General features: G+C 54.6%; 1 pseudogene; it reads right to left on the bottom strand.

The window, feature by feature from the left end:
- Positions 1–493: 493 nt before the first annotated feature.
- On the bottom strand, positions 494–17,825 carry LOC109942153 (uncharacterized; annotated as a pseudogene).
- Between the last annotated feature and the right edge of the window lie 2,484 nt (positions 17,826–20,309).

Below are 20,309 nucleotides of genomic sequence, written 5' to 3' on the forward strand. Positions count from 1 at the left end.
CCTTGTCCTACTCAGGCGAGCACCACCTATCCACCATCTGCTCCCAGCACTGAGGATGAGCGGCACACCAATAAGGAATCATCTACAAAATAAAACAAGTACACTGCATATCAGAAGATAAAATTAAGCAAAATTTGTCACAAACATTAAAGTGTTGTATTTACCTGCAAGTACTGGTCCCTAGTCAACGATATGGTTCGGGCGTCCTGCTTGGTCACCTTCTCCCCAAGGACGGAGTCGTGGTAGTTGATAATGGCCTGGATTCGTGCCTCGTAGTGCATGTCCACGATGACCTTCTTACAGCTCATGGTGGCACCACATCCGCCCTGCCCTCATCCAGCCTTGCATATGAATAAATCTTGCATACAAAGATGATGTATCCATACATTATTTCAAGAATGTGCAACAAATACGACATATTTTACAATATAGTAAGACTTACCCACAACTCTTGCTTCACCCACTCCGCCTTGTTATTGAATTCCCTGTCGTCCTAATCTACTGTATCGGGGGTGACGACGTAGTGGTCGAAGGTGTAGGCTGGTCCCATCACTCCGGTGTGCTCAACCAGTCCAGGGAAGTGTTCCCTGCACAGAAGGTCGAGGATGCCATTGGGGTTGCGGTCGTGACCCCCTGCATTCTCCACAACCTTCCAAGACCTGTCCAAGTGATAAATAAAAAATATTAGTTTATATTATGAACTTGATCACATAATATGAACAAGCAGTGAGAACATCTAAAGTTACATGAATCTCTCATTGGGTTGAATCAGTGACCGTCTGTCATGAAGTATGGGACGATGAGAGAGATTCGCGGGACCTTGCAAGTAGATGTTCCTCAAACCTGAGGCGCTAGAACCTGAAGCATCTTGCTGAGCGTCGTTGTTGTCCTGCTGTGTCGCATCGACAGCGGCCTGCTGCTCCACCTGCTGCTAGACGTCGTCATCCTGTTGTGCCTCCTGCGCCATCATACAGGTGCTCCTCCTCCCCCTCCTCGTCCTCATCCCATCGCCCACCATCTTTGTCCAACAACCTGCAATTAAGAGTAAGAAAATAAGCACATATAAAAGATGTATTTAGAAACAGGTGTGAAATAAATAAAATATTGCATTACATCAATTAAAAATAATCTTCATATGGGTCGGGGTTAGCCGGATCATAAGTCTCATCATCACTATCAACCATTTCATAGTTAACACCATCTGAATGCGCAAGTTCGTCATTAATGTCACTGCCTTCAAGAATTTCTAAGTCATTCTCATTTTGCACCTCATCCTCCTCCTCATCAACAACCATTTCAAAATCTACTTCCATTTTGATAGCTTCAGTTAAGTCTATCTCAAATCGTCCTTCTAGCTCTTCTTTTTGGAAGAACTCTCCGTCATATGTGTTCGGGTCTAAGTTATAATCTTCATCGCTTGGAACAGGTAATTCACCAGGCGGTGATACCTTATACACAACATATGGGAGATAATACACTTGTGTGGCCTATTGGGCCACGATATAGACATCGTCTCCTGGTAAGGTGGAATCCTGTCGAATTTTGACTATCCCAAGATTAGAATGTGTCTGTCTCGTCGCTTCAGGGTCAAACCAATGAAATTTGAATGTCACTGGAGTAAGAGGTTTGGAATCATGAAAATTGAGTTCATATATTTCTTCGATTCGTCCAAAATACTCGACCTCGTCAAGGTCTGGCGTAAATACTCCAGAACACGTTATTTTTTGATTGGGTCTACTTTGGTCATAACTTGTTGTGCGAAAATAGTATCCATTGACGTCATACCTAGAATATTTCCTAACGCTATAAGCAATGTCCATAATTGTTGCCCAAAGTGCCTCGGTGACATTCTTTTCAGTGTACATCACATCAATGTTGTGTGGAAGGAGCAGGTCGTCATAATAGGGGAGTCGAGTCAAGCCTGACTCATGTGTCCACATATGCTGCTCACCATATCCCATAAAACCACCTTCTGGATTGGCCACGAGCCCATCTATCTATTGACGAATTTCTACACCAGTCATCATTGCAGGTGGGCGGTCTATCACTATGACACCTTTCGTAAAGTTCTTGATGGCTAGGTAGAATGGATGGCCAGGAGGGAGAAATTTTCGATGTTCATCGAATGACGAATATTTGCCACCCTTCTTCAACCAAATGAACCTAAGAGCTTCCTTGCAAACTAGGCATGGGAACTTACCGTGAATACACCAGGCGCAGAATATCCCATACGCCGGTAATTCATGCATGGAGTACTGGTACCAAACATGCATTTTGAAGTTTGTCTTCGTAGCTCGGTCATACGTCCATACCCCTTCCTCCCAAGCACATACCAATTCATCAATCAAAAGCTCCATGTACACGCCCATTTTAATCCTCGGGTGTCCAGGAATTATCAACAACACAAATATATTCTGTCTTTGAAAGCATACAAGAGAGGGAGATTGATGGGGATAACAAACACGGGCCAACATGTGTACGGGGCAGCGCTCATTCCGTAGGGATTGAACCCATCTGTGGCCAGCGCAACATGTACATTACGAGCCTCTTCGGCTTTTTCACAGTGAATGGCATCAAAGTGTTTCCATGCTTCACCACCGAATGCGTGCACCATCTTGTCAGGATTGTATCATTTGCCATTTTTGTGCCATGTGATCTGTTTCGTGAATTCCTCGGTCATGTATAGATGCTGGATCCTCGGTATGAACGGAAGGTGGCGTATGATTGTCACGGGGATGTCGAGCTACATCTTCTGTCCATCACTAGAGTCTACCTCCATGAACCTAGATGATTTACACTTTGAACAATACTTTGCCTCAGTGTATTCTTTCCTAAATAGCACACAACCCTTTGGACAAGCATGTATCTGCTCATACGTCATCTTGAGTGCACAGAGGAGTTTCTATGCCTCGTATATGCTCTTTGGCAGAACGTGATCCTTCGGAAGCAGGCTGCCAATAACTGCCAACAAGCCATCGAATGCGTCTTGACTCATGTTGTACTGCGACTTGAATGCCATTACACGCCCAATGTCATCCAGTTGAGAAACCTTTGTCTGGCTGTGAAGGGGCTTCTATGTTGCATCAAACATGTCGCAGAACGCCTTTGCGGTCGGCTCTGGCTCATCCTCCATACATCCTCCGGTGAACTATGCCTTGTGATAGTCGTTCAACATATCCGCTACCTCAACATCAGCATCATAATCCTCGACGTGTTGTCTCACCACTTCCTCTCCCTTACGATGTGCTTCACCATGGAAGATCCACCATTATAGTCTGGCGTAAATCCATTCTTCCAAATATGTTCTACCATGACATTCTTTGATTTTATTTTTCGGTTGGCACATTTGCTGCACGGGTATGGGACTAGACTCGCTCCTTTAGCAACTTCACCATATGCCTGTTCCACGAAAGCATTAGTCTTTCTAATCCATTCAAGGGTGACATCATTCCTTCCTACATGGCCCATGTACATCCACTCATGGCCCTCCATCCTCTAACATATATAATCGAGTATAGTTTTGTCGGGGACCATAATTAGGGGTACCCCCAAGACTCCTAATCTCAGCTGGTAACCCCCATCAGCACAAAGCTGCAAAGGCCTGATGGGCGCGATTAAGGTCAAGGCTCAGTCCACTCAAGGGACACGATCTCGCCTCACCCGAGCCCAGCCTCGGGCAAAGGCAGCCGACCCCGGAGGATTCACGTCTCGCCCGAGGGCCCCCTCAAGCAACGGACACACCTTCGGCTCGCCCGAGGCCCAGTCTTCGCAGAGAAGCAACCTTGGCCAGATCGCCACGCCAACCGACCGTATCGCAGGAGCATTTAATGCAAGGATTGCCTGACACCTTACCCTGATACGCGCTCTTCAGTCGACAGAGCCGAAGTGACCGCAGTCACTTCGCCGCTCCACTGACCGACCTGACAAGGAAACAGCGCCGCCTGCCCGGCTCCGACTGCCGTGCCACTCGCCAGAGTAAGGTCGACAGCGGCTAAGTCCAGCGTCGGGCGACATAGGAAGCTCCGCCTCGCCCGACCCCAGGGTTCGGCCCCCGTCTCGGCCTCGGAAGATGGACTCCGCCTCGCCCGACCCTAGGGCTCGGACTCAGCCTCGGCTCCGGAAGACGATGAACTCCACCTCGCCCGACCCCAGGGCTCGGACACAGCCTCGGCCTCAGAAGACGGTCTCCGCCTCGCCCGACCCAGGGGTCGGACTCAGCCTCGACCTCGGAAGACAGACTCGACCTCGACCTCGGAGGAGCCTCCGCCTCGCCCGACCTAGGGCTCGGACTGACCACGTCACAGGGGGGGCCATCATTACCCTACCCCTAGCTAGCTCAGGCTACGGGGAACAAGACCGGCGTCCCATCTGGCTCGCCCCGGTAAACAAATAATGATGGCGCCCCGCGTGCTCCATGACGATGGCGGCTCTCAGCCCCTTACGGAAGCAAGGAGACGTCAGCAAGGATTCGACAGCCACGACAGCTATCCTTCCGTAGGGCTCCAGCGCTCCTCCGACGGCCACGACATCACATGAACAGGGTGCCAAAACTTCTCCGACTGCCACGACGGCATGTACTTAGGGCTCTAGCTCCTCTCTGCTAGACACGTTAGCACACTGCTACACCCCCCATTGTACACCTGAACCCTCTCCTTATGCCTATAAAAGGAAGGTCCATGGCTCTCGTACGAGAAGGTTGGCCACGCGGGAGAACAGGCCGGCGCGTAAGGCCCTCCCACGCGAACGCTTGTAACCCCCTACTGCAAGCGCACCCGACCTGGGCGCAGGGCAACACGAAGGCCGCGGGTTTCCCCTTTGCCTGCTCCTTCCCCCCTTCGTGCTCCGCCTCGTGCCGACCCATCTAGGCTGGGACACACGGCGACAATTTACTCGTCGGTCCAGGGACCCCCCCCCCCGGGGTCAAAACGCCGATAGTTGGCGCGCCAGGTAGGGGCCTGCTGCGTGTTGATGAATAGCTTCCCGTCAAGCTCCAGATGGGTTGTCTCCAGCAACCTTTCCAACCCGGGACGATGCTCCGCTTCGGGAGTCTTGAGTTCATGTCCCTCGACGGCAGCTACGACATGATACTCCTTCCTCTGCTGCGCGACAGCGACAATGGCGGCCGTCAGCCCGCCCGCCGGCGGCGGAACCAACGACGCCTTCCCCACATGGCGGAAGAACAACATCCAGGTTTGTCCCGTCACCTCCCCCACCGACGGAGGAGGAGGCGGGGCAACCATGGCCAAGCAGGAGGCGGCACCTCGTCGGCTGTCAAGCAAGTCGACGACGCCGGCGCCCCAGCGGGGGACACGCCGGGCTTCGACCTTGCGTCTGAGACGAAGACGAGCGTCGTTTCCCCGCAACACGCCAACCCCAAGCAGACGACCGACGCCAGCACGCTCGTGAAGGACTTGCTGGGCGTCACCCTCGTACCTGAGACGACGGTGCAGTCCACCCCTGACGCGACTTCTTCACCGCCCGTCGACCAAGAGGTACCGACTGATTCCCATCTCGTGCCTTTTGGGTTCAGCTTCGACCCACCAAGCGGCCTCGCTTCGGTGGAAGCCTTCATAGAGGCATGTACCAACCCTCCGGGGTGCCATATGTGGTCGCCCTGGGACAGACTGACGGCCGTCTCGACCTACGGACCCTCGGGTTCCGAGGAAGATGACGAGCCCAACTTTTGTTGGGATTTCTCTGGGCTCGGTAACCCCAGTACCATGCGGGACTTCATGACCGCATGCGACTACTGCCTCTCCGATTGTTCCGACGGTAGCCGCAGCTTCGACGACGAGGACTGCGGCCCAAGTCGTGAATGTTTCCACGTCGATCTAGGGGGTCCCGGCGAAGGCAACCATCTTGGTATGCCGGAAAACGGCGATCCCCCTGGGCCTACGCCTCGCGTTGACATCCTTCGGGAGCTAGCTGTGGTCCCAGTCCCTGCGGGGGGTCAGGACGCACAGCTCGAGCAAATCTGCGAGATGCAGGCCAGGCTCGACGAGGGAGCAGGAACACTTGAGCAGTTCCGGTGGAACATCGGGCAGGAATGGGCAGTCCAAGCTCCGGCCGGAGAAGCGCGTCATCTACCCCAGGGCATCCAGCACCGCATTGCCGACGACGTCAGGGCAAGGCCACCACCGGCTTCCAGTGGGGTCGGCCAGAACCTGGCTGCGGCAGCAATACTACTCCGCGCGATGCTGGAACCATCAAACACCGAAGGGCGGCGCATCCAGGGAGAGCTCAAGAATCTCTTAGAGGATGTCGCGGTCCGACGGGCCGAAAGCTCTGCCTCTCGAAGGTAGGGGCACCCCTCGGAGCATCGCGCCGCGACTTTCCGATTTATGTGGGAAGCCTCGTTCCACATCGGGCGCATGCGCAACACGGCGCTTGTGGCCCCGGGTCGCCTCGGCAATGAGCACCACCACCGCAACCGTCGAGCCCACCTCGACGAGAGGGTGCGCCGAGGCTACCACCCCAGGCGTGGGGAACGATACGACAGCGGGGAGGATCGGAGCCCCTCGCCCGAACCACCCGGTCCGCAGGCTTTCAGCCGGGCCATATGACGGGCACCATTCCCGACCCAGTTCCGAACCCCGACTACCATCACAAAGTACTCGGGGGAGACGAGGCCGGAACTGTGGCTCGCGGACTACCGACTGGCATACCAGCTGGGTGGAACGGACGATGACAACCTCATCATCCGCAACTTCCCCCTGTTCCTCTCCGACACCGCTCGAACCTGGCTGGAGCATCTGCCTCCGAGGCAGATCTCCAACTGGGACGACCTGGTCCAAGCCTTCGCTGGCAACTTCCAGGGCACGTACGTGCGCCCTGGGAACTCCTGGGATCTCCGAGGCTGCCGCCAGCAGCCGGGAGAGTCTCTCCGGGACTACATCCGACGATTCTCGAAGCAGCGCACCGAGCTGCCCAACGTCACCGACTTGGACGTCATCGACACATTCCTCGCCGGCACCACCTGCCGCGACCTAGTGAGCAAGCTGGGTCGCAAGACCCCCACCAGGGCGAGCGAGCTGATGGACATCGCCACCAAGTTCGCCTATGGCCAGGAGGCGGTTGAGGCCATCTTCCGGAAGGACAAGCAGCCCCAGGGCCGCCAGCCGGAAGACGTCCCCGAGGCGTCCGCTCAACGCGACACCAAGAAGAAGAACAAGAAGAAGTCGCAAGCGAAACGCGACGCCACCGATGCGGACCTTGTCGCCGCCGCTGAGTACAAGAACCCTCGGAAACCTCCCGAAGGTGCCAATCTCTTCGATAAAATGCTCAAGGAGCCGTGCCCCTATCATCAGGGGCCCGTCAAGCACACCCTTGAGGAGTGCGTCATGCTTCGGCGCCACTTTCACAAGGCCGGGCCACCGGCGGAAGGTGGCAGGGCCCACAACAACGACAAGAAGGAGGATCACAAGGCAGAGGAGTTCCCCGAGGTCCATGACTGCTTCATGATCTACGGTGGGCAAGTGGTGAATGCCTCGGCTCGGCACCGCAAGCAAGAGGGTCGGGAGGTCTGCTCGGTAAAGGTGGCGGCGCCAGTCTATCTAGACTGGCCCGACAAGCCCATCACCTTTGACCAGGGCGACCACCCCGACCGCGTGCCGAGCCCGGGGAAATATTCGCTCGTTGTCGACCCCGTCATTGGCAACGTCAGGCTCACCAAGGTCCTCATGGACGGGGGCAGCAGCCTCAACATCATCTACGCCGAGACCCTCGGGCTCCTGCAGATCGATCTGTCCTCGATCCGGACAGGCGCGGCGCCTTTTCACGGGATCATCCCCGGGAAACGCGTCCAACCCCTTGGACAACTCGATCTGCCCATCTGCTTCGGGACTCCCTCCAACTTCCGAAGGGAAACCCTCACGTTCGAGGTGGTCGGGTTCCGAGGAACCTACCACGTAGTACTGGGGAGGCCATGCTACGCCAAGTTCATGGTCGTCCCCAACTACACCTACCTCAAGCTCTAGATGCCGGGCCCCAACGGGGTCATCACCGTCGGCCCCACGTACCGACACGCGTACGAATGCGACGTGGAGTGCGTGGAGTACGCTGAGGCCCTCGCCGAATCCGAGGGAGCCTCTCCAAGGAGGCGCCAGACGTGAAGCGCCACGCCGGCAACTTCGAGCCAGCAGAGACGGTTAAGTCCGTCCCTCTCGACCCCAGCAACGACGCCTCCAAGCAGATCCGGATCGGCTCCGAGCTCGACCCCAAATAGGAAGCAGTGCTCGTCGACTTTCTCCGCGCGAACGCCGAAGTCTTCGCGTGGAGTCCCTCGGACATGCCTGGCATACCAAGGGATGTCGCCGAGCACTCGCTGGATATCCGAGCTGGAGCCCGACCCGTGAAGCAGCCTCTGCGCCGATTCGACGAAGAAAAGCGCAGAGCCATAGGCGAGGAGATCCACAAGCTGATGGCCGCAGGGTTCATCAAAGAGGTATTCCATCCCGAATGGCTTGCCAACCCTGTGCTTGTGAGAAAGAAAGGAGGGAAATGGCGGATGTGTGTAGACTACACTGGTCTAAACAAAGCATGTCCGAAGGTTCCCTACCCTCTGCCTCGCATCGATCAAATCGTGGATTCCACTGCTGGGTGCGAAACCCTGTCTTTCCTCGATGCCTACTCAGGGTATCACCAAATCAGGATGAAAGAGTCCGACCAGCTCGCGACTTCTTTCATCTCACCTTTTGGCATGTACTGCTACGTTACTATGCCATTTGGTTTGAGGAATGCGGGTGCGACATACCAAAGGTGCATGAACCACGTGTTCGGAGAGCACATTGGTCGAACGGTCGAGGCTTACGTCGATGACATCATAGTCAAGACGAGGAAAGCCTCCGACCTCCTCTCCGACCTTGAAACGACATTCTGGTGTCTCAAGGCGAAAGGCGTAAAACTCAATCCCGAGAAGTGCGTCTTCGGAGTCCCCCGAGGCATGCTCTTGGGGTTCATCGTCTCCGAGCGGGGCATCGAGGCCAACCCAGAGAAAATCGCGGCCATCACCAACATGGGGCCCATCAAGGACTTGAAAGGCGTACAGAGGGTCATGGGATGCCTTGCGGCTCTAAGCCGCTTCATCTCGCGCCTCGGCGAAAGAGGCCTACCTATGTACTGCCTCTTAAGAAAGACTGAGTGCTTCACTTGGACCCCCGAGGCAAAGAAAGCCCTCGCGAACCTGAAGGCGCTCCTTACGAACGCGCCCATCCTGGTGCCTCCCGCTGCCGGAGAAGCCCTTTTGATCTACGTCGCCGCTACCACTCAGGTGGTCAGCGCCGCGATCATGGTCGAAAGACGAGAAGAAGGGCATGCATTGCTCGTCCAGAGGCCGGTCTACTTCATCAGTGAGGTACTGTCCGAGACCAAGATCCGCTACCCACAAATTCAGAAGCTGTTGTACACGGTGATTCTGACACGGCGGAAGTTGCGACACTACTTTGAGTCTCATCCGGTGACTGTGGTGTCATCCTTCCCCCTAGGGGAGATCATCCAGTGCCGAGAGGCCTCGGGTAGGATTGCAAAGTGGGCAGTGGAAATCATGGGCGAGACAATCTCGTTCGCCCCTCGGAAGGCCATCAAGTCCCAAGTCTTGGCGGACTTTGTGGCTGAATGGGTCGACACCCAGCTTCCGGCAGCTCCGATCCAACCAGAACTCTGGACCATGTTTTTCGACGGGTCGCTGATGAAAACAGGGGCAGGCGCGGGCCTGCTCTTCATCTCACCCCTCGGGAAGCACCTCCGCTACGTGCTGCGCCTCCATTTCCCGGCGTCCAACAATGTGGCTGAGTACGAGGCTCTGGTCAACGGGTTGCGCATCGCCATCGAGCTAGGGGTCCGATGCCTCGACGCTCGCGGTGACTCGCAGCTTGTCATCGACCAAGTCATGAAGAACTCCCACTGCCGCGACCCGAAGATGGAAGCCTACTGCGTTGAGGTTCGGCGTCTAGAGGACAAGTTCTACGGGCTCGAGCTCAACCACATCGCCCGGCGGTACAACGAGACTGCGGACGAGCTGGCTAAGATAGCCTCGGGGCGGACAACGGTTCCCCCGGACGTCTTCTCCCGAGACCTACATCAACCCTCAGTCAAGACAAATGACACGCCCGAGCCCGAGAAGGTCTCGGCCCTGCCCGAGGTACCCTCGGCTCAGCCCGAGGCACTGTTGGCCCCCGAGGGTGAGGCACTGCATGTCGAGGAAGAGCGGAATGGGGTCCCGCCTAATCGAAACTGGCAGACCCCGTACCTGCAATATCTCCACCGAGGAGAGCTACCCCTCGACTGAGCCGAGGCTCGACGACTGGCGCGGCGCACCAAGTCATTCGTCTTGCTGGGTGACGGGAAGGAGCTCTATCACCGCAGCCCGTCCGGCATCCTCCAGCGATGCATATCCATCGCCGAAGGCTAGGAGCTCTTACAAGAAGTACACTCAGGGGCTTGCGGTCATCACGCAGCGCCTCGAGCCCTTGTTGGAAACACTTTCCGATAAGGTTTCTACTGGCCGACCGCGGTGGCCGACGCCACTAGAATTGTCCGCACCTGCCAAGGGTGTCAATTCTACGCGAAGCGGACCCACCTTCCCGCTCAGGCTCTGCAGACAATACCCATCACCTGGTTGTTCGCTGTGTGGGGTCTGGACCTCGTCGGTCCCTTGCAGAAGGCGCCCGAGGGCTACACGCACCTGCTGGTCGCCATCGACAAATTCTCCAAGTGGATCGAAGTCCGACCCCTAAACGGCATCAGGTCCGAACAAGCGGTGGCATTCTTCACCAACATCATCCATCGCTTTGGGGTCCCGAACTCCATCATCACCGACAACGGCACCTAGTTCACCGGCAGAAAGTTCCTGGACTTCTGCGAGGATCACCACATCCGGGTGGACTGGGCCGCCGTGGCTCACCCCATGATGAATGGGCAGGTAGAACGTGCCAACGACATGATTCTGCAAGGACTCAAGCCGAGGATCTACAATGACCTCCACAAGTTCGGCAAACGATGGATGAAGGAACTCCCCTCGGTGGTCTGGAGTCTGAGGACAACGCCGAGCCGAGCCACGGGCTTCACACCGTTCTTTCTAGTCTATGGGGTCGAGGCCATCTTGCCCACAGACTTAGAATACGGCTCCCCGAGGATGAGGGCCTACGACGACCGACGCAACCACACCGACCGAGAAGACTCACTGGACCAGCTGGAAGAGGCTCGGGACATGGCCTTACTACATTCAGCGCGGTATCAGCAGTCCCTGCGACGTAACACGCCCGAGGGATTCGGTCCCGAGACCTCCAGGTGGGCGACTTGGTGCTTCGGCTGCGACAATACGCCCGAGGACGCCACAAGCTCACGCCTCCCTGTGAAGGGCCGTTCGTCATCGCCAAGGTTTTGAAGCCCGGGACGTACAAGCTGGCCAACAGTCAAGGCGAGGTCTACAGCAACGCTTGGAACATCCGACAGCTACGTCGCTTCTACCCTTAAGATGTTTTCAAGCCGTTCATATACCTCGTTTACATATGAAGTCTAACCATCAAGGAAGGGTCAGCCTTGCCTCGGCAAAGCCCGACCCTCCCTCGGGGGCTAGAAGGGGGGAACCCCCTCTGCGTCAAAATTTCCTTGGAAAAGGTCTTTCTGTCAGAACGTCTTTTCGTGCTTTTCGACTACTTCGAAAGTGGGATCCTGAAAACGACGGAGTACACGTAAGCAGCCAAGGCCGACCGAGCCGAGGGACTCCTACGCCTCCGGGATACGGATACCTCACTCATCACCTTCTGCGATAAGTAAATCACGCTCGGATAAGCGATTATGCTGACCGAACAAGTCTTAATGCTCGGAAACTTTTCTGCCAAAACGATTTTTCGTGCCTTCTCGACTATATCAATAGCAGAATCCTACGGACGAGTAAGAGTACACGTAAGCGGCAAGGCCGACCGAGCCGAGGGACTCCTACGCCTCCGGGATACAGATACCTCACTCATCACCTTCCATGAAAAGTAACTCTCGCTCGGACAAACGATTCTGTTACCGACAAATAAGTCCAGATACTCAAAACGAGGGGAAAAGAAACGCAGCTTTACAACGCGACGACAGTATGTTTGGGCCTCGGCGGCCACAAAAAACATATGCATACTACAGGCGAACCGATCCCGTAGGCTCAGACGTCGATGGAGGGGGAGCAGCAGCACCCTCGGCGTCAACTCCACCTTCGGCGAAGTCCGACCGAGCCTCGGACGGCAACGAGGATGAAGGATCTCCGCTCCAAAGGACGACGTCAGCACCACGCCCGGGCCATCGCCGCCAGGGTCTCCTCCAGGAACCCGGCCCGAGCAGATGGCTCGGCCAGTCGCCCCGAAGCCTCAGCCAGCTGTCCCCCGAGGACACCTACCCGGCTCATGGCCTCGGCAACCCGACTGCGGCGGTGGTCCCGCCAGTGGACGGCCCGGCCAGGCTTCGGCCAACGAAGTCTTCTTTTCGAGCCAACTCTGCCTTTGTCCACGCTGACACTGCTGCCCTCGGCCCCGGCTCACCGCAGAGCGGCCGAGGGTTTCTTTAACTAAGCAAGAGAAGCCTCGCGCGGCAAGGCCGACTGAGCCAAGGGACTCCTACGCCTCCGAGATACGGATACCTCACTCGTCACCTTCGCACAAGGCAACTCACACTTGGTGAAGCGGTTCAGTTAGCCGACAGGCGAGTCCTAGTGCTCGAGAGGAGGAAAAAACATGGTATTACACCAAAAATACATACATGTTCAGGCCCCGACAGCCACAACGAACAGACACCGGCACTCAAGGTGCCATTGCAAACGGAACTTCGGTTCTGCCCCCGCAGGTACGAACAACCCCCCACATTGGAGGGCCTGCGGGGCGACAAGACCCCTGGTGGCTCGCCGACGCCCGCTCCGGCAGCAGCGACAACGACCTCCGCTCCGAGCGGCCGGACAGTAGCAGCGATGACCTCAGGGCGGATGCTGCTGCCATAAGGCCCTCGCCCATGTCCCCACTCGAGGGGCGAGGACAAGCCTCCAAGGCCGTGGAGTTGGAGGTCAGTTCGCGGGTGGCACCGACTATCTCGTCGGCGGAGAAACCTCTTCCAGCTGCCTCGGTGGGAGGTGGCACCGGAAGCAGCGCCGAAGCCGCTCAGGCCGGAGAGCCAGACACGCGGCAGCTGCCAGCGCCACGGACGGCGAACGCCCTTCCCCCCGATCACTGAGGGAAGGAGCGGGCCACTGCCCGCGCGGAGACAGGCCCCAACTCGGCGCACTCCCCTCCCCAGCACTGATGATGAACATCCTTGAAGCTGAGGGAGGGGCAGAGGTCGCAGCCTGGTTTGCTTCTCCCCACCATCAAGCTAGTGGTCACCGTCTTGGGTGACCACCGGCGAGGGAATGCAGCCGGGCTGCCTGATGAAGATCCTTGAAGCCGAACGATGGCTGAAAGGTACCAACTTCCGCGAAGTTGCGTTCCTCCAACGACAGCGAGACGAAAGCGACGCGAGCGCTCCCCATCCGGGGGCTCGGAAGGTGGAAGGGCGCGATGCATGAAGGGAGTGCGAAGACATGGTTGCCTTCCAAGGGGGTCACCCTCCTTTTTAAGGCAACTCTCCCCACTTCCGTCCTCAGCCGGTGCGGACTGGGTCTTCTCCAACACGCTCCAAGGTCCTCCCCCTACGACACGGGGGCTGGGTCCCACGCGTCATACAAGCCGGCCCAGGGCAGAAGGAGCCAAAAACCGCCGCGCGCGGTGCGCGCAAACACCCAGCGGTTACAAGCATTCCTCCACTATCGCCCGGACCAGCGGGTGAAAGGGCGGACCGCCATGCAGGCGGCATGCAACCGCACCAAGGGGGCGCACCCTTTCGACTTCGACGCGTCCAGCATGGAGGCCCAGGCCCACACGTCATGTAACCGGCGCACCGGTTACTACGTGTGAGAAACTGCACCGCCACTCGCGCCAGTACCGCGCCTCCTCAACTGCGCAACCGGTGCCACGACTCGAGGCGACCCTGCGCATGACCCGACAGTGCCAACCGAGCACATCGGTCATGGGTCAGTCAGCCGCGGGAGAAGGCACGACGGTCGATACGGCCAGATATGGGCCGGCAGTAATGGCGGTGGCAGGCGGGCGGAAGCAGCAGTCAAGTCGTCAGTGAGCTCATGTCCCCTCATGGGGCAGCAGGAGAACCCTCTCCCACGGCGTGAAGACGACGCGCCCGTGTACCGTTCCTCGAACGGCTCACGCACGCACAACGGCTGCCCCGCGAACCACTCGTCCCGTCGCATTAACTCTGCGGCAGGACAGGCAGAATCCTTTGGCACGCAAAGCAGACGACGCTTCACCTCCGCCATAATGACCGCGTCAAAAAAAAGGTGTGCGACGTCATTCGATTTCATATCCTTTTCCACTTCCTCTTTCTCTCTCTTGCTACAGGGACCGAGAAGGGATACTCCGAAAGGGATCCTTCTCCGCGAAGGAAGCGGGCCCTGAGCCCCCCTACTGATCAGAGGTTCGAAGGCTGGCCCTTCGGAAGGGTTCAACAGCCGCCTCAGAGCACTCGGGCTCCGCGCCCACTACTGGTCAGAGGTTCGAAGGCTGGCCCCTCGGAAGGGTTCAACGGCCGCCTCAGGCCACTCGGGCTCCGCGCCCACTACTGATCAGGGGTTCGTAGGCTGGCCCCCGAAGGGTTCTGACAGCCGCCTCAGAGCACGCAGAGCGAGGGATGACCCTGGGTACGTTCGATGCATAACGAAGGCTCGGGCTACGCTCTCGAGGTACCCTAGGACATTTCCGAGACCGATGGGAACGATTTTGTAACGGAATCCCACCAGAGGGAGGCATCGAGCCCTCGGACCCCGTCAAAAGGGGACCGGGTCCGGCGACTCACCCGCAGGTACTTTTGGAGCGCGCCTCCGGGCCACTAGCCGACCCCTAACGAACGGAGCACAGGCGTCCACTTGGATTACCCGTTAGCAACTCACTAGAAACACCATGTTCGGCGCCCTCCGAGGGCAACATGGCGCTTTCTCCCCCTCCTCCTTGCGGAAAGGCGACGCAGGGGCGTATGAAAAAAGCCGAGTCTGTCCTTGACCGTCCTCTTGCTCTGTGCGGAGGCTTGGGGGCTGCTCTCGCAAACCCGGCTCCGGCCAAACCATTGACAGCGTCAACATACCAGCCCGAGAACTTGGGACTCGACTATGCACCCGGGCTACGGCCAGTTCACATAAGGGAACAACCAGACCGGCCGAAGCATCACGAAACGCGCTAAGACCTCGAAGGAGTCAAACCACTCCTCCGAGGCCTCGGGGGCTACACCCGGCGGGTGCGCTCGCGCGCACCCAACGGAACGAAACGCAACCGAGAAAGGCCGGTCCCCTTGCAAAAAAGTGCGACAAAAGCCTCCAAGCGAGTATCAACACTCCCTTCGAGGCTCGGGGGCTATTGTCGGGGACCATAATTAGTGGTACCTCCAAGACTCCTAATCTCAGCTGGTAACTCCCATCAGCACAAAGCTGCAAAGGCCTGATGGGCGCGATTAAGGTCAAGGCTCAGTCCACTCAAGGGACACGATCTCGCCTCACCCGAGCCCAGCCTCGGGCAAAGGCAGCCGACCCCGGAGGATTCACGTCTCGCCCGAGGGCCCCCTCAAGCAACGGACACACCTTTGGCTCGCCCGAGGCCCAGTCTTCGTAGAGAAGCAACCTTGGCCAGATCGCCACGCCAACCGACCGCATCGCAGGAGCATTTAATGCAAGGATCGCCTGACACCTTACCCTGATGCACGCTCTTCAGTCGACAGAGCCGAAGTGACCGCAGTCACTTCGCCGCTCCACTGACCGACCTGACAAGGAAACAGCGCCGCCTGCCCGGCTCCGACTGCCGTGCCACTCGCCAGAGTGAGGTCGACAGCGGCTAAGTCCAGCGTCGGGCGACATAGGAAGCTCCACCTCGCCCGACCCCAGGGTTCGGCCCCCGTCTCGGCCTCGGAAGATGGACTCCGCCTCGCCCGACCCCAGGGCTCGGACTCAGCCTCGGCTCCGGAAGACGACGAACTCCGCCTCGCCCGACCCTAGGGCTCGGACACAGCCTCGGCCTCAGAAGACGGTCTCCGCCTCGCCCGACCCAGGGGTCGGACTCAGCCTCGACCTCAGAAGACGGACTCGACCTCGACTTCGGAGGAGCCTCCGCCTCGCCCGACTTAGGGCTCGGACCGACCACGTCACAGGCGGGCCATCATTACCCTACCCCTAGCTAGCTCAAGCTACGGGGAACAAGACCAGCGTCCCATCTGGCTCGCCCCGGTAAACAAATAATTATGGCGCCCCGTGTGCTCCATGACGACGGCGGCTCTCAGTCCCTTACGGAAGCAAGGAGACGTCAGCAAGGATTCGACAGCCCCGACAGCTGTCCTTCCGCAGGGCTCCAGCGCTCCTCCGACGACCACGACATCACATGAACAGGGTGCCAAAACTTCTCTGACTGCCACGACGGCATGTACTTAGGGCTCTAGCTCCTCTCTGCTAGACATGTTAGCACACTGCTACACCCCCCATTGTACACCTAGACCCTCTCCTTACGCCTATAAAAGGAAGGTCCAGGGCTCTCGTACGAGAAGGTTGGCCGCACGGGAGAACGGGCCGGCGCGTAAGGCCCTCCCACGCGAACGCTTGTAACCCCCTACTGCAAGCGCACCCGACCTGGGCGCAGGGCAACACGAAGGCCGCGGGTTTCCCCTTTGCCTGTTCCTTCCCCCCTTCGTGCTCCGCCTCGCGCCGACCCATCTGGGCTGGGACACGCGGCGACAATTTACTCGTCGGTCCAGGGACCCCCCGGGGTCGAAACGCCGACAAGTTTAATATAACATGTAATGCATGTACACTACGTTCCTACCTTCTAATAGGTGAGGATAGGTCCTAATCCTACCCGCGGTTGCGTAGATGGGGTTAATTTCCATGCTCTACTCCGATCCGAGACAGAGTTTCGGCAGCACCTCCTCGATGTTCTCTGGATACACGCCTTGGCAGGGAGAGTGTACTGTCCGGAGAACAACAGGGAGGTGACGTCGAAACTCTGTCTTGGACCAGAGTAGAGCATGGAAACTAACACCATCTACGCAACCACGGGTTGTCCAAAAAACGTGGACAATTCAAAACAGATACATGTGTAGATATGCAAAGATCTACATACCTACATTGTATCTCTTTCGAACGGGAGACGCCTAACTGGGTTACATGATCTACGACCATGATGTGGAAATAAAGGTTATACCTAGGGTGACGGTGGAGTCAGACTAGCGGGTCGGTGCAGTGGCGATGCGTCGCGGTGCAGGTTCTTGTGCAGCGGCAAGGAATACCTCTGCAAAATAATTAACAGAAGCCTATCAACAAAAAAATTCGACAGCACCTTCCCTGCACAGGGAGGTTTCTAAAACCTGCAAATAAAAGTATCAGAATGATGGCTGACATCCATGCATATTTCAACGGCACGATGGCCGACAATCACATCTATATATATTCAATCCAAGAGAGATAACACAACAGGACTACATAACTACATGTAAACTACATTTATATTATATAAACTACAAAGAAACTACATTAAATGAAAACTACATAGTCATTTATAGTATATATACTACATTAATTTACATAACTACATGTAAACACGGGTCATGAGCGGAGAGGAGGGACTCAAACTGGTCGGAAGTGTAGGCAGCAGGGCGCAAGCGCGGTGAGCGCAGCGGTAGGGGCTAGGCGCAAGCACGACGGCGGTGGCTGGGCGCGGCAGCGGGGCGCGAGCTTGGCGATGCGGCGGGGGGCGCGAGGAAGATGGTGATGGCATGGGCGTGGTGTAAGAAAGAATGGGTCACGGGCCCATACAACACAACTATGTAAGTGTTCTTCGCCGAGTGCCCGCGATCTGGCACTAGACAAAGATTTGTTTTTAATTTAAAAATATACTTTGTCGAGTGTCCTCGATCCGGCACTCGGCAAAGACGTCTTTGCTGAGTGACCACTGACAAGGACTCAACAAAGAGTGGTTTAATATTTTTAAAAAACTTTGCCGAGTTTCGACCAGCTGACACTCGGCAAACAATGCTTTGTCGAGTGTCTTCCTTGGACACTTGGCAAAGTATATTTTTATTTTTTTTCTTTTCCCAACCAAACTTTTTGTGGTTTTTTCTACACTATGTAGACTTTCATGTTCCATTTTGGCACAATTATAAAAGTGTTTGCTATAACTATTAGATTTTGTTTATTTAATTGAATTTCCTCGGATAATTCAGATTTGAACTACAAGTCACTTGAAAAATGTAAAACCGTGAATGCAAAAATGATATACATGTTATTTAGCACAAGTTATGGCCAATTTAAGGAGCGGACTGGAATTTTCGAGCACCATGCTCACTAAATATGACCGTGAACTTATTATCCAGTTATTAAAAAATTGTATAAAACACAAACAAAAGTCAGAAAATCATGAAACTTGTCCACATGTCATGATATCATATGTAGAGGCTGTGATAAAAATTTGAGAATGTTTCGAGAAAGTTGTGACACACTATGTTTGTGTTTTATACAATTTTTAAACAACTCAATGGTAAGTTCACGGTCATGTTTAGTGAGCATGGTGCTCGAAAATTCCGGTCTGCTTCTTAAATTGGCCGTAACTTGTGCTAAATAACATGGATATCATTTTTTCATTCACGGTTTACATTTTTCGTGTAACTTGCGGTTTAAATCTGAATTATCCGAGGAAATTCAATTAAACGAACAAAATCTAATGGTTATAGCAAACACTTTTATAATTGTGCCAAAATGGAACATGTAAGTCTACATAGTGTAGGAACAAACCACAAAAAAGTTTGGTTGGGAAAAGAAAAAAAGAAAAATATACTTTGCCGAGTGTTTAAGATACTCTCGATAAAGCATAGCTTGCCGAGTGTCGGGCTTGCGACACTCGACAAAGTAGCTTCTTTGCCGAGTGCCAAAGCCCGGTGCTCGGCAAAGGTAACGACTGTCAGCTATAGACGGCTGCTGACAGCCCTTTGCCGAGCATCGTCATTCACCGAGTATTTGACACTCGACAAAGCGGTCTTTGTCGAATGTCTTCTTGTGTCGAGCGTCCTGCTCTCGGTAAACATGGTCGTTACCGAGAGTAGGACTTTGTCGAGTGCACGACAAAAAGCACTCGGCAAAGTGCCGAGCACTCGACAAAGAGCTGGATTGCGGTAGTGGATCATGTGGTACAATAGAAATTAGTTTTTGATACTGTCATGGTCGTCGCAATGTATAAGAACTTTGTATTTTTATTGTGTTTAAATTTAATGAACTTTGTGTAATTTATGTAGTTCTATTTTTACTGACATACATATTTTTATTGCTTTTACTCATTTTTCATTCTTTATTTGAATTAAAATCATGTTTTATAATGTATATGAGTATGTAAGAAAAGCTGATGTGACGCTAATGTGGTTATAGGCTATGGTAAAAGCTCTGCACTGTAAATTATGGTAGATAAAGACTGGTGCTATTAGATACAAACAGACCATTAGTAAGATGATGGTAGATATCGACCCGGTGCATTGGATCCAGCCTTACACCACACTTGATGCAGATATTGAAGTCTGGAATTGGGAATTGGAACTAGAATTCCCGAATTCTGTTGTTTGGTTGTCTAATGTAGTTAGAATCAAAGCTCAATTCCTCAGTATTGGACTTAACTAGAATTCCCGAATTATGTTGTTTGGTTGTCTAATGAATTCAGAGTTAGAATCAAAGCTCAATTCCTCAGTATTGGACTTAACTAGAATTCCCGAATTCTGTTGTTTGGTTGTCTAATGAATTCAGAGTTAGAATTAAAGCTCAATTCCTCAGTATTGGACTTAACTAGATTTTTTGTCTATCACAATTCAGAGCCTAGACCCTTTGTATTGGCTTGTGTTGGTCATTGGGTAAGACTCCTAAAGAGAAGCAAAACAGGGCCACACAATTAAAATAACATAATCCTTTCTCCCTTAATTCTCTTATGAAAATGAGGTAAATCATAGGAAGAAGGTTGAAAATTAACATAAATGTCTAATAAAATGAGGCATAATTTCAGTTCCTTTTCATTCCTTTCTTTAACTACACATTATTACAAAACTACTTTCAGAATATTCGAAGGTGGATTAGAAGCGAACGTTCATTACAACTTCAGATGGTGAGCAACTTAAGAAGAAACATGTGTATGGTACTGTACCCTTATTTATAGAGAGAACATGGCATACAACTTTATATGAAATTACAATTATGACTTCAAGTCCTATACATATGAACTATAGAG

This window comes from Zea mays, chromosome 1 (genome assembly GCF_902167145.1).
Source record: "Zea mays cultivar B73 chromosome 1, Zm-B73-REFERENCE-NAM-5.0, whole genome shotgun sequence".
In the NCBI taxonomy this organism is placed as follows: Eukaryota; Viridiplantae; Streptophyta; class Magnoliopsida; order Poales; family Poaceae; genus Zea; species Zea mays.